The sequence below is a fragment of the Onychomys torridus genome, chromosome 8 (assembly GCF_903995425.1).
Source record: "Onychomys torridus chromosome 8, mOncTor1.1, whole genome shotgun sequence".
NCBI lineage: Eukaryota > Metazoa > Chordata > Mammalia > Rodentia > Cricetidae > Onychomys > Onychomys torridus.
In genome coordinates, this window is record NC_050450.1 from 52230367 (window position 1) to 52243943 (window position 13577).

General features: G+C 42.6%; 1 protein-coding gene and 1 pseudogene across 1 annotated transcript in view; both read right to left on the bottom strand.

Moving 5' to 3' along the window:
- The window catches only part of LOC118589729 (protoheme IX farnesyltransferase, mitochondrial), a 108231-nt gene that overhangs the window by 34624 nt on the left and 60030 nt on the right, over positions 1-13577 (bottom strand). The window lies entirely within an intron of this gene.
- Positions 7436-7614, bottom strand: LOC118590575 (annotated as a pseudogene).

Below are 13577 nucleotides of genomic sequence, written 5' to 3' on the forward strand. Positions count from 1 at the left end.
TCAGTGACGGCATGCCACCCCTTCAGCACACCAAGGGATCAGAGCTCAAAGTGCTTGATTCTATTTTCCACGCATTTCCTAGAGTGTCTTTCAGTTAAGTCGCTGCTCTGGTTTAGATATTCACAGCAGAGTATGTTCAAATGGAAGTTTACATGCTTTCGCAGTCAGACTGTAGACCTGACATATAGCAGCCGCTGTCTACTCATGTTTCTCTGGGCTTTATAACGTTTTGTCTATAACGTTATCATTTAACTTGGCTTTAACTATTTCTGAAGCAGTCAACTCAAATTCTTGAAACTTGTGGTGAATACAATAAGACAAATGTGACATAAATGCTCAGAACATAGTTTCCTCGACACCCAAGGGAGGCTGGTTCCAGGATGCTGTGGATATCTGTGTCCCATAGATGGAATGGGAAGTACGGCGTACAGAGTATGGTCCCACTCCCACACGCCCTATGTCACCACCAGATTTCTTGCTCCACCCACCACAGTGTAAATGCTGTAGAAGTGGCTGCTGCACCTTATGGCTCCACCAGAGCGACAGGGAGGAGCTTGCTGACTCAGCACAGGCACAGCTCCTGCAGCCCAACATCTCTGACTTGGAGGCTTAGGTTTATGGACCATGCAATAAAAAACAAAGAGGATGAACTGTACCCAGGAGAGTTCAAAGCATGCTGAGAAAGACAGGCTGGAGAGAGCACACTCCAGATAGCTGCACGGGTCTCCCAGGGCCCAGTCCTTGGCCCAAGATGCTCTAGATTTGTGTGGCCACAGGAGTGGTCACTGTGCTGGGAAGTAAGGTGAAGTGACTGGTCCCCTGAGAGCTTATCTGACCTGAACTGGACCAGCAGAGATGCTTTCCCAGGGACAGTAGAAGGCAGTGAGTGCCCTGGGAAACAGGACCGGCTCCTTTCCACTGCCGGTGGCCACAGAATGACAGGCAGGAAAAATAAAATGGGAGGGGAGACCAATGTGGATTCCAGGGAGCAGTGATCTGCAAGGCCCTCACCTCTTCCTTCTCCAGTTTAACTGAAAGCTTCATGAGTCTGTACTCCGGTGTCCTGGGAGCATGAGGAAGGAGAATTCCAAACACTGGAGCAATGGCTGCCTCACTTTCCCTCCCAGCAAACAACTTACCTTCTGTCTAGGTTAAATTCTCAGGTTTTCCTTCTCAGTCTGGTTCCCCCACCCACAACTCCCCAACCCCAGGAGAAATCCACCAATCACGTGGCCATTTTTCATTGTGAACTTTTGCTTCCATCCTCAAGCTCATGTGCTTCCTTGTCACACCCCTCGGCCATAGGCTCCCTGACCTCCAGCAACCCCAAGATTAGCTGGAGTGCTCACGCTCCTAGAGAAAACAGCAGGAGAGACAAAAGTCAGCCTAGCCGAGAGGACAGGGGCCTTGCTAGCTCCTGCACCTGGTGTATGGGGCTCACAGGAATGGCAGCTTCACCTTCAGCTGATGTCAGCCATCGCTGTTCTTGCTCAAGCCTGCTTTGTCTAGTCCAGCATGAGGACTCAGTCTAGGAAGCAGGAAGCAGGTGTCAGTGCTCTCTGCCTCCCATCTCAGTATCTCAGAGGAGTCCTTGCTCGTCTCAAGACAAAGGTTCAGGACCAACAGGCCCTGGGAACTATCCTCCAAGCACAGGGAGGGTGCTGGTGGAGACAAAGTGACATACTGCTCCCACTCAAACCACAAGTGCTAATTTCTGTACAATAAAGAAAAAATCCAAAGCGTGAGGCAGAGAGGTACCTTAAAGCTATTGACAATATACTGTAAAGCTAATAACCAAATCATTTCGTTTTGTGTGCACGATACCTACAAAATCTCTTGCCTCCAGGAGGAAGCATCGATTTACTTTAAGCATCTGATGGGTTTTAGTAAATTTCTAAGAATTGTTTGGGAGTCAACAGTTCTAGAATAGCAAAGGTACCATTTCATCTTCTTGCAGTTGCATGGTGATAACTATTAGAAGTCGATAGTGAGGTTCATGCTTTTCTATTACACCACAGTTTCACATTAGTGCTGAGTTTCTGTTAATCTACACAGTTGACGCTCAGAGACAAAATACACTTACTAACTAACCTTTCTCATAAACAACACATCCTATGGTATTCCTGAACCTTGTGAGTAGAAATCACATAGACACAGAATGAAACAGCTTGGTCCAACTGATAAAGCATTTGGCTACCATTACCTATTTATTTGGCTATGATTAATAATGTCCTACATACAAAAGAGAAACCTTTATTCTAGAGATGTTTGTAAGCCTGGCTAGGGAAAGCATCCAACTAGAGAACAGAAACAACTCTTCTCCCCCTGCACTAACATTCCTCCAAAGGGCCACAGAAGAACAGAGCCTGGAGCCCGCTGGAGTTTAGAGCTTGTTTCTCCATCCATCTTCCCAAAAGCTGTCAATGTGTGTTTGTCATTCCAATCTAGCTCACAGCTTTTTACAGCCCGAGATAATATCTCCATCAATCTTGGACCACATTAAAAGGGATGTTAAAAAAAAAAAAAAAAGTTCAGGGAGGGGCAGCTTGCCCAGCAGGACCCACATACCATTTCTTCTTACAAGCCAGTTAAGATGCCCAGTCAGCCCTCATTCTTCCCTTGTTACCAATGTCCTACTGGTCTACCTCCAGTAAACAAACTAACATTCATTCCCATTGAGTTTTTTTTTCCTCCACCAGGAATTTGAAATAGCAAATGTGGACAATCTGGCATTTATTGAAAGTGGCTTTCACGCAAATGGTCACTGGGCATTGTTCTGGAAACAGGTCATATGGGTCATCTCTCATGAAAGCTTCATCTTCAAGATAGATAGATAGATAGATAGATAGATAGATAGATAGATAGATAGATAGATAAAGGTGCAAAAGGTAACCTAGCCCATATTAAAGGCCAAGTACTGTGTCCTAGAGTAAAGACAGCCCAGCCCATGCCTAGCTCCCAGAGCCTCTGCTGTAAAGTGACCTTTTGTTCCTGCTAGGAGGAATCTCAATTTGTAAACACTGCTTTCTGACAAAAGATGGAAAGAAATGGAAATATTTATAATACCTGTCTCTGAGTAGTGAGAGAGGATGATTTATTACTCTTATCTTTTCTATTTTTCAGTGTCTATAAAGACCATGCACTTTTTATTTCGGGAAAAGAAAGGAAACTGAAAATAAACCCAAGCCAGGTGTGGTGGTGCACATCTTTAATTCCAGGCTTGCAGGGGTATCAGGGAGACAGCAAGTTAGAACTACCCTGACTACATGACCAAACCCCATCTTAAAACTCAAATCAAACATTCCTACCTAACTGATATAACACCTAGACAGCCCTCTCTAGGTTAACCAAATCAAATAATTACTAAGCTCATCTAATACAAAACCAGCATGAAGGGAAACCTAGTCGGTCACAGCCTGTTCTTCTCTCCGAGTCACATAAGACCAAACTGGCCTCAACTAAGTCAAATACAGTCACCATGCCATGCCCAGGATGCTCCAGGGGCTCAGCCCTCCTAGCCACTTGCCTGCCACCACTCTCTCCCCAATTCTGCCCCCTTTCAGGACCCCCACTTCCTTCTGTTATGCAGGCAGCAGTCAGCGATCTTTCTTTCTAGAGGACACGTTGTTTTCCAGCATAAAACCCTCTGCCCTGTTCACCACCCCGGGAGTGAAGTGAATACTCCAAGGTGGCTGGCCAAGGTCTCACAGCCATCCACATCTCTGGACTCTTTCGTCTCTACCTTTTACGTGGCACTTTCTAAGCAACCCACCAGTTCTTCAATGGCATGCCACACTTTCGGCAATTCACACACCATGTCCCTGCCGGTGGGGACCCACTTGCTTACCTTAGGGCCAGTTAGATTTCCCTAGATTGCACATTCTGAGCTGTACCTGTACAGAAGCACTTCACTGGAAAAAGCTGCCACACGGGGGATCACCATTCACTTGCCAACATCCACTGGGTCCTCAGTGCTCACTGGCAACAGCACTGCACCTCCGTTCAAGTCCAGCGCTCCAGCCTGTAAGGAGGTCTTTCACCACTCCCCAGGCACACCCAGGCACCTGCTGCTTAGCTTCTTCCTCACCTCCGACCTAGTCAGGGCCTTCTCTGTTACCACCGAGCACTGCCCTCTAACAGGACAAACTCCTTTCCTACTCTTACCCTACCAGCATGTGAACCTCCTCTCCCAGTGCGACGAAGCCGAGGCTGGTGCCCCTGTTGTAACTGGCACTCCCGTCTCCTACCTTCCAGGAAGCTCAGTGCATCAACAGTCCCTTCTGCATTTTTAGTTTGTGTCTTTCAGCAATGGAGTATTTGCCTGTACCTCTAAGCAAGCTCAACCGTCCCCAGCCAACCTTCGCCCTGGGCTTCCCTTCCAAGGGCATCATCTACTTCAGCACAAGGTGAACTCTTGAGAGAGGGGGAATGAGTAGAGTTCACATCTCAGCAAGTTTTGTCAATGGTTCAAGGTTAGTTAAGAGCCTTCTAAAATCTCTAAGAAAGCTCTAAGGAATTTCCATTCAAACAGCTGCCAAAGGCTGTAATTCCTCAAAGTCTATTCTTAAAATAGTCAAGTCCAAAGGCTGTTTTGAAAAGTAAATAAATGCGCCAAAGTCTACTCAAAGTCAGTGGCACCAACAGAGACTGCAAAAGCAAAACAAAACAAAACAAAACAAAACCCCTCAACTTTAAAAGACTAGAAAAACGATCAATTAGTACTACTCCAGTTGTAATTTAATGCAGACATAAGACCTGAATAATTAATAAAATGCTTGCATAGCTCTCTGCAACTGTGACACCACACAGGCATCTTATGCATGGTAATGAGATTAAACAACAGAACAACATTTTGACTCTGAATTGGCTCCCTGAAACACAAAACATTTAAATGTCATCATTAAATAGAGGAAAGCTATAGCATAAGATGGACAATGACATTGGCCAGCCTGCGGAGGTTCGAATGCTGCGGTCACACACATCTGGCCAAAGTGGGTGCAGTGGGAGGCCAGAGAAATCATTAAGCAACCTGAGAACTCCCAAACAAAGACACTGTAAAATTCTGTACTCTAAGGCAAAGGAAACACTTAATCCCCCAGGAGCTGCAGTATGTATTTCAACTGGGTTATCCCTTCCCGTGGAAGGACACAGCGATACACCAAAACCTGAGCGACACAGGATCTCCACCGCGTGCTTGTGGCCCAAAGCCAGCTTGCCTCGTTCTCCTGGCACCTGTTGTCTAATCATCTGGGAGAGATTATTCTAGGCAGCAGGAGAGGAGGGGCAGGAGGAGGAAGGGGGGGCAGGAAGAGGGAGGGGAGGGGTGGGAGGGGCAGGAGGAGGGAGGGAAGGGGCAGAAGGAGGGAGGGGCTGAAGAGGCAAAAATGAAAGTCTTTCTTCTATCGGCAAATACTGTGCACCACACTGACCTTCTAAAAGGTAATTACATTTGCTTTCTATAAACTGCCCCAAACATTACAGTCTATTTTTGGACCTCAGAGCCCATAAAGCCATAAAGGGAAATGACCTTGTTATTAGGAGACACCAACATTTTACTATATTCCTCATATGTCTGAGAGGCTGTCCTGGGGCAATCATATCACATTTCAACCTCAACAAAATTTCTCTGCTATCCATTTCCTCCACAATACTGAAATATTCTTTTTTGAAATAACTACAATATATGTTTAAAGAATAAACAGTTTCAAGAGTGTATTATAAAATGTGTTTCCTTGTGAATCTTAGTGGAAAACTACAACAGTAAAAAAAAGCAGCAAATATCCACTTGAAACAGTAAATAAAAATAAAATAATACTTGCTTTAAAGAGGAAAAGAAAATATGAGGCTATTTCCGAATGTCTAAGAGGCAGAGGGCAGTCAATGAAGGCAATACTCTACTAGGTTTTAACAACCACCCCTGTCCTGTATTCCCTGAAACTGCCTTCGCTGTGGCTGGTAAGTTGAGTACACATGAGAGGTATGCTGGGCCGCCCATGTGTGAGAACAGGGTGGCAGTTCCTAGTGAAAGATGTGGGAAAGCTGGAAATTCCGACCATAGGGCAAGATATTTGTCATGCACGATGGGTAGGAATGCTGGGTAATTGCCCAGAACCCTCAAAGTTTTAGCACACCATAGCCTTTTTTCTCAGAGGCCACAGAGAATCCTTCGATGAGTGTGAGGTTGTCCTGGAGAACACCGAGTGTATTGATCACCTCACCGAGAGGCCTGTGGACTGCAGCATGGCCAATCTACCGGGGCAAAGCATGAATCCACACCAAGTATTTCCAAGCCTTGTGCTAACAGTAAATGGTGCAAATGTTTGCTTTGTTTCCAATATGTGGATAAAAACAAAACATTAGGTGTTGCTAGGAAAGATTAAGCCATGATAAGGACCAAAGTTCACAATCAGTTTTTCAATGATTCCTTAACTTTAAATAATTTTAACTTAGCTTAACAAAATGGCATATTAGGAATTTATTTCCAAGTTTCTGCTAAACAGCAATTTAATTCCATAAAGTAGACACACATTTTTAAGTTTTTTTTTTTTTTTTTTTTTTTAATACGTATGAGTGTATTGCCTGTATGTGTAAGTGTACTGTGCATAAGTATTCATGGAGGCCAGAAGAGGGCATCAGAAACCAGGGAACTGGAGTTATGGATGGCTGTGGTGCTTGGAACTGAACCCAGGTCCTTTGCAAGAGCAGGAAGCACTCAAGTATTGAGTCATCTCTCTATGCCCCAGGTAAACATGTTAAAATGCCCATAACGTATGCATGACAGCAGTTTTTATTAGTATGAACCTCTGGAGAGCTTATGTAGGTTGTATTTGGTCATCAAACCCCAATATTAACAGAATCACAATAGGTTTCATATTTCAGTGTTACCTATGTGATACAATTCTTTTTTTTTTTTTTTTCTTTCTGTGCAGCCCTGGCTGTCCTGGAACTCACTCTGTAGACCAGCCTGGACTCTTACTCCCAAGTGCTAGAATTAAAGGTATGAAGGTATGTGCCACCACTACCAGTCTCTATACAATTCTTTTTTTTTTTTTTTTTTTTTAAAGATTTATTTCTTTATTTTGTACACAGTGTTATGTCTGCAGGCCAGAAGAGGGCACCAGATCACGTTACAGATGGTTGTGAGCCACCATGTGGTTGCTGGGAATTGAACACAGGATCTCAGGAAGAGCAGCCAGGGCTCTTAACCTCTGAGCCATGTCTCCAGGCCCCACCCCCCCATACAATTCTTAAGATACAAGCAATAGATATGGTGTTCCTTCTTTGGTATCTGTGTAAATGGGAACCAAATTTCATGACAAACACAAATTAAAGGTAAAAATAAGGTAAGATTTGTGTCAAAGGAAAGGTTTTTATTAATAGATAAATGTATTTTGAATTGTTATTTTAATTTCTGAGAAACTGATTTCGTCCTCTGAAAAGGTGCACCATTCCTGGAGGGACTGCAACAGGTAGTGTACAGAGTTGATGGAGCAAGCCTCCATTCCGTCTCCCTGCTCCAAAACTCCATTTATACAGTCCTTAGAGAGAGGCCATCTAAGACATTAAACTACTTAAACCAGATACTAGATCTTGGCTAAAGGGCCAGGAAGCAATTACTATTTCGAATTGTGAATACTGGGTTTCAGTTAACTGGAAGATGCTCCTTGGTCCCAGCTGGAGGTTGAACCTGGAGCCTTGTGCATTCTCTAGATAAATACTCTACCAAAAAGTTATGTGCCCAGTATGCTTTTATTTTTTATTTTAAGACAGGCTCTTAGAAGTGATTCAGGCTGGTCTTGAAGTTGCCCTGTAGCCCAAGCAGACCTTGAAAGAAGAATCCTCCTGTGTTTCACCTCCCATGTACCTAGGATTACAGGCACGCACCACCAGGCCCAACTGGGAAAGGTGGTTTTCTAAGAGACGCCCTGTTTCTTTACTTCCTTGTAGTGAGGGGACATTGAAGAAGAGAAGGCTAGATATGAGAAGGTTTATTAAAAAAAGAAATGATAAAAAGCTGACCCCAAAGTTACATGTTAAATGATATCTAATACCAAACAATACAGATAAAACATTTTGAAACATACGAAAGTACATTTATATCAGAGACTTTACTTTAGAAACATCACATGAGCTGCAAGGCTCATTCTGATGGAATCATATACATATATATTTACTTTAAAAAATAATCTTAATGCTTGGAGGCAAAGACAGGCAAATCTCTCGGAGTCTCAGGCCAGGCAGGGATACATGATGAGAATCTGCCTCATAAACAACATGAAACAAAAGAAAACAGTAGTCACATTTTATTTATTTCTGTGTGCATTTGTGGACACATGCATGCCATGGCACATGTGTGGCAGTACCATGTGGGTTCCTGAGATCAAACTCAGGCCATTAGGCTTGGTGGAAGGTGTCTTTACCCACGAAGCCATGTCATAGACCCTGAAATCCTATATTTAAAAATCTTCCATGTTATATATTGTTTCTCTTTGTGCAGGGTTGAAATTCTCTTCTATTTATTTATTGAAGTGTATATATGTGGGCATGTGTTGCCATGCTGCCCATGTGGCTGTCATAGGATAAGCTCTCTCTACCATGTGGGTCTTGGAGCAAATTCCGGTCATCAGGTTTGGTGACAAGCACTTTTACCAACTGAGCCATCTCCCTGGATGTGAGACAATGGAATTCTAAGTTAAACATGCCAGAATAGAATATTACTAAAAACCATGACAATGATTAACAAAATATAAAAGAATGAAATAAATGTAAATAAACAGATGAATTAGATATAATACGGCCTATAAGGTGACATTAGAAAATAAATGTCTTATTAGAGAGTAATCCATGATGACAAATTCTGTAATAACTACCATGCTAATTCAGATTTTAGTGGCTTTTATTCCATAAGGAGAATGAACTAACATGGTCTCTATTGCTACAAGGGGCAGTCTCTAGATGTAAAATACACATGTCAACTGACATTTAATAATAATTACTTTTAAACAATCTAATATAAAAGAGTGATATATGACAGATAAATTTTTTCATTTTGTTTTTAAATTTTAAACAGTAAAATATTTTCTCTGTAGAAAATAGTATAAATGCTGACATTTCCCAATAAGCCCTTTTAAGCCAAATGATAGCTGCATTTTACATATAAATATTGATTAGATTCTGGGATACAGAAGAAACATATCTTCATCTGTTCAGAGAACTATATTTTACTTAAGTTGTGTTAAGTGAGATTCTTATTCATCTTCCCCTTCACTGTTTGGTTTATGGCAGACATTTTTCTATAGGCTAATCCATAATCTAAAAAGATTTTAGCCTCCCCTCCTGAAAGTACGGCCAACATTTTCTTTCATTAGCTTGATACAGTACAAATTCTTATCCTAATAGTGAAATGTTTCACTAAAGCTTACCCAGTGATTGGGTAAAACCAATACTTATAAGCCACAGTCATCCTAGGGTCTCCCCTGCTAGGTAGCCTCCCTGGATCTGTGGGTTGCAGTCTGATTGTAGGATAGATAAATTAATACTACACGTTATAGCTAGTCAGAAAGTCCCAGACAATATTCATAGATAAAAATTTAAATAATATATGACTAGCAGTCTTTAGAGAGACCCTAGTGTAAAATGAATGTGATTTTTCAAAATGATGGTTCTAATGAGTAACTATATTTGAGGCATCATTTCCTTTACCATTTATCATCATGGTGTGACATGCACTCGGCCAAAAGTTATTTTTAAAGGAAGTTCGCTACTCCATGATATACTGCACAGCATGGTGGCAATTATTAGTAATGTGCTAACTATTTCAAAGAGCTAAGAGTGGACTGAAGTGCTCTCGTCACAAAGAAAGGGTAAGTATTTGTGGTGAAGATATGTTAATTAGACCAGTTTGGTCATTTCACAATGTATACATATATAAAAATATCAATTGCACAACAAAATATGCTATTATTAATGTTATTTCAAAATAACATTAAAGTTAAGAAATAAGAAAATTATCACAAGTCCAATCACTGAAAGCTATGCATCAAAGAACCCAGAACTGAATTAAATGAAGAAACGCACTGAAGATTACTGACTGGAGACAAAACACGTGCAGCACATGGTGGTTAGTAATCCAAATTTTGTATTGCTTCCTAACAGGCCAAATAGATTACTATTAAAAATACAAACTGCTTTAGAATGAACCAAGAGTATGGAAATAAGAGTGTCTGTCACTCAGGAATAAATGGGAAGCACACAGATGGAGAAGGACAATGGGCTCAGCTTGTTGCTATAGATCCTACTTCTGAACTACCCAGGAGGTAAACCCTACCTGGAGAAAGCTGCACAGAGCAGAAGGAGGCAGATGCCACATAAAAAGCATCCAGGGCCACACCTCTTTGAGCGGGTGAAAACGGGAAGAAAACCTTGAGGAATGGGCAACATGTGTGGAAACAACTTAGAACATCAGGAGACTAAAGCCAACTGGGGGCGCTTTAATAATGGGGAAGACGGCAAACTAAGGCTGCATTTAGTCAGTGCTGGGTTCATAGAGGTGGGCTGGGGGTTTTTGGTTTGTTTTCAAAGTTTCCTTTATTATAATGAACTGGAGACTGGCCATAAACAGAATAAACAGCACAGACAGATGTGGCCATGTGCTTCTTAGAAAGGATTTGAAGATGGTTTGGTGTGGAAAGCTTTTTAAAAGTTCAACATTACATTTTTAAAGCCACATTAAATCTAGATTTTCCAAAACACATTAGAAATGTAAAAGTTTCCTCACAAACCCCTTTGAAGGTTAGTGTGAGGAGGGTCTTTACACAGATTGCTACTCGAGCTGACTTGGAGAAGTCGCTCCCATCTGAAAGTGTCTTTACTTTTCAGGGCTGTTCCGGAAGCACTTTCTACAGCTCTGTGCCCTTAACCCTGGCCGCAGCTCTCACGTCTTGGTTCCTACCATCATTATTATTTCTCACTCTTAATTTGCTCAAGTTATGCAGCACAGCAAAACAGACTGATAAACACTGCAAGCAAGCAGTTCCTATGTGCTCCTGCCTTTTCATTTAAATTGTGATGTTTATGAGTGAAATGTCCAAGTGTTCGGACAAGGCGAGATTGTGTGTGCCTGTCTGGACATCTGTGGGTGTCTGTGTGTGTGAGGGTGCACATGCACACCTGAGCACAGCACTTACAGGTCAGAGGAAACCATCAGCGGCCATCTACCTCAGCTGAACTGAGGTCTCTCACAGGTCTGGAACCTGCCAAGCAGGCTGAGCTGTGTGCTTGGCAGTCTCAAAAGTGTGCCTGCCTCCACCTCCTCGTGCTGGGAGTGTGCATCACTGTATCCTGCTTTTCTGTCACGTGGGCTTTGCATATCAAACACAAGCACTTTATTGAACCAACTGTCCACCAGTTCCACGATGCAAGTTTTATGTGTTTAATTGCTAAGGGATATTATGTTTGTTTAAACAAAAATGTGGTGAGATTACTCTTTAATTTTTAAAGATTATATTTTATTTTTATCTGTGGGTGAGTGCCGGAGGCAGCCAGAACAGGATGTCAGATACCCTGGAACTGGAGTTACTGGAAGGTGTGAGCCCGGGGGGTGCTGGGAACTGAATTCAGGTTCTCTGGATGAGCCAGCAATCCTCTCCTATGCTGAAGTTATTTCATTTGAAAGTCTTAAAGGAAAATTTCACTAATAACAGGGGTGCCAACATGACCGCCCAAATCTTTTGTTTTGATCAACTTTCCACATATATTCTCAGCTATGGATTATACAACTAAAGAAATATTTCCAATGAGTCAAGTGGCAAGTTTGTTTTGAACAAATAATGGATTCAAATTATGAGCCGACCTCATGAGGGTTAATAGGCTAACAGGATACACATCCACAATGACATCAAAGCAGTGAGGACTCAGTTCACTGAGTGCTGGAGTAAACTGAAGCACCAGTGGTAGCCTGCAGTGCCTGCGCACTGACCAGCTGCAGCAGGGCGCTGGCTCTCACTTTCTTCTTCTTCTCCTTCTTTTTTTTTTTTTTTTTACAAATAAAGTCCCATTTTTTATTTTTTATTATTACAAATAAAGAAATAGGAGTAAGACTTTAACATATAAATGTCATTAATGGAGCATAATTTATCATTTAATACATTGTAACTGAAATTTGTGCATATATGATTTGCACAAAGAGAATAGTTTGCGCTTATCAAAATTTGCCCTAAGAGACAATAGCTAAAATTTGAACTTTAGAGGTAACTTAAAAATTTTTAATTTGTCTTTTTGTTTTCATTTTTCTTTATTAAGGAATTTTCTACTCACTCTACATGCCACCCACAGATTCCATCTTCTCCCTCCTCCCACCTCCAGCCCTCCCTCGCAAGCCACCCCACATCCCCACAACCCCCAAATCAAGGTCTCCCATGGGGAGTCAGCAGAGCCCAGCACACTGAGCCTAGGCAAGACCAAGCTCCTCCCCACTGCACCAAGGCTGTGCAAGGCGTCCCACCACAGGCACTGGGCTCCCAAAGGCCAGGGACGGATCCCGATGCCCCTGCCTGGGTGTCCCCCAAACAGTTCCAGTGGCTGACACTTTCAATCAGAAATCATCACCACTCCCCAAGGGCTCAGTACCACTGGGGATGAGGAGAAGCTTTGGAGTAGTATGTCAGGTACCCCTCACTCCAGCCCTATCTGGCACTGTCCTTACTTTCACTTTAAAGATAAGACACCGGGGCCCAGACAACCTGACCAACTGAGGCCACAGCACTCACATCTGCCCCTCCCAGGCACTTCGGTTCCCAGTTTCTGTTCCTCATCACCACTCGCTCTGAGCACCAGGCACACTGCGCATCTTAACCCCATGTCGAACTGCACAACAGAATTCTGGCAACAGTAAAAGGCTCCAAACAGACAACAACCAAAATCAAACACAGGATGAATCTGGCGTCTTCTGGCAGCGTGCGCCCATTGTTTATCAAGTGACTTCCCTGAAGACTTATTTCTGAACTTGTAACACAAGTGCTTTGTGCTGCACACCCCGGCTCACCACACAGCACTAATGCTACACCGCACCTGCGAACAGCACCCGAGACCCCTCCCACTACATAGGATTTTGCTCTTACTGAAGCATACCGGTATAGTTATGGGAAACAAAAGACTTTTAGCACTATATTTTCCTAATGTCATTTCTTTGTTTAGTTCTAGGCCAATGTTTCCTTCTTCTCTACCTCCATCTATCTATTAGCTATCTTACTATTTTAAATTTCCTCTGTTACTTAAAGGAGAAAAAAATTAAAAGCTAGGTGAAACCAACCAACCAGCCCCAACAATCAGAATTCTGTCCGATTACATGCATGACTGACAGGACTGCTTTTGGTAGTTCTCAACGTCTGGTCCACTCTCTTCGCTGCTCAAATGCCTTTGACTCTCCTGAATTCCTGGCCATGGGTTTGAAAACTATGTCAGATAAAGCATGCAGGTGTTAGGTTCAAATCTAAAACTTCCCATGATTTAAAGATGAAGACTATGAAAGACAGTGTTTTCATATCTGAATGAAAATCTGGGAACAAGATGATGGATGC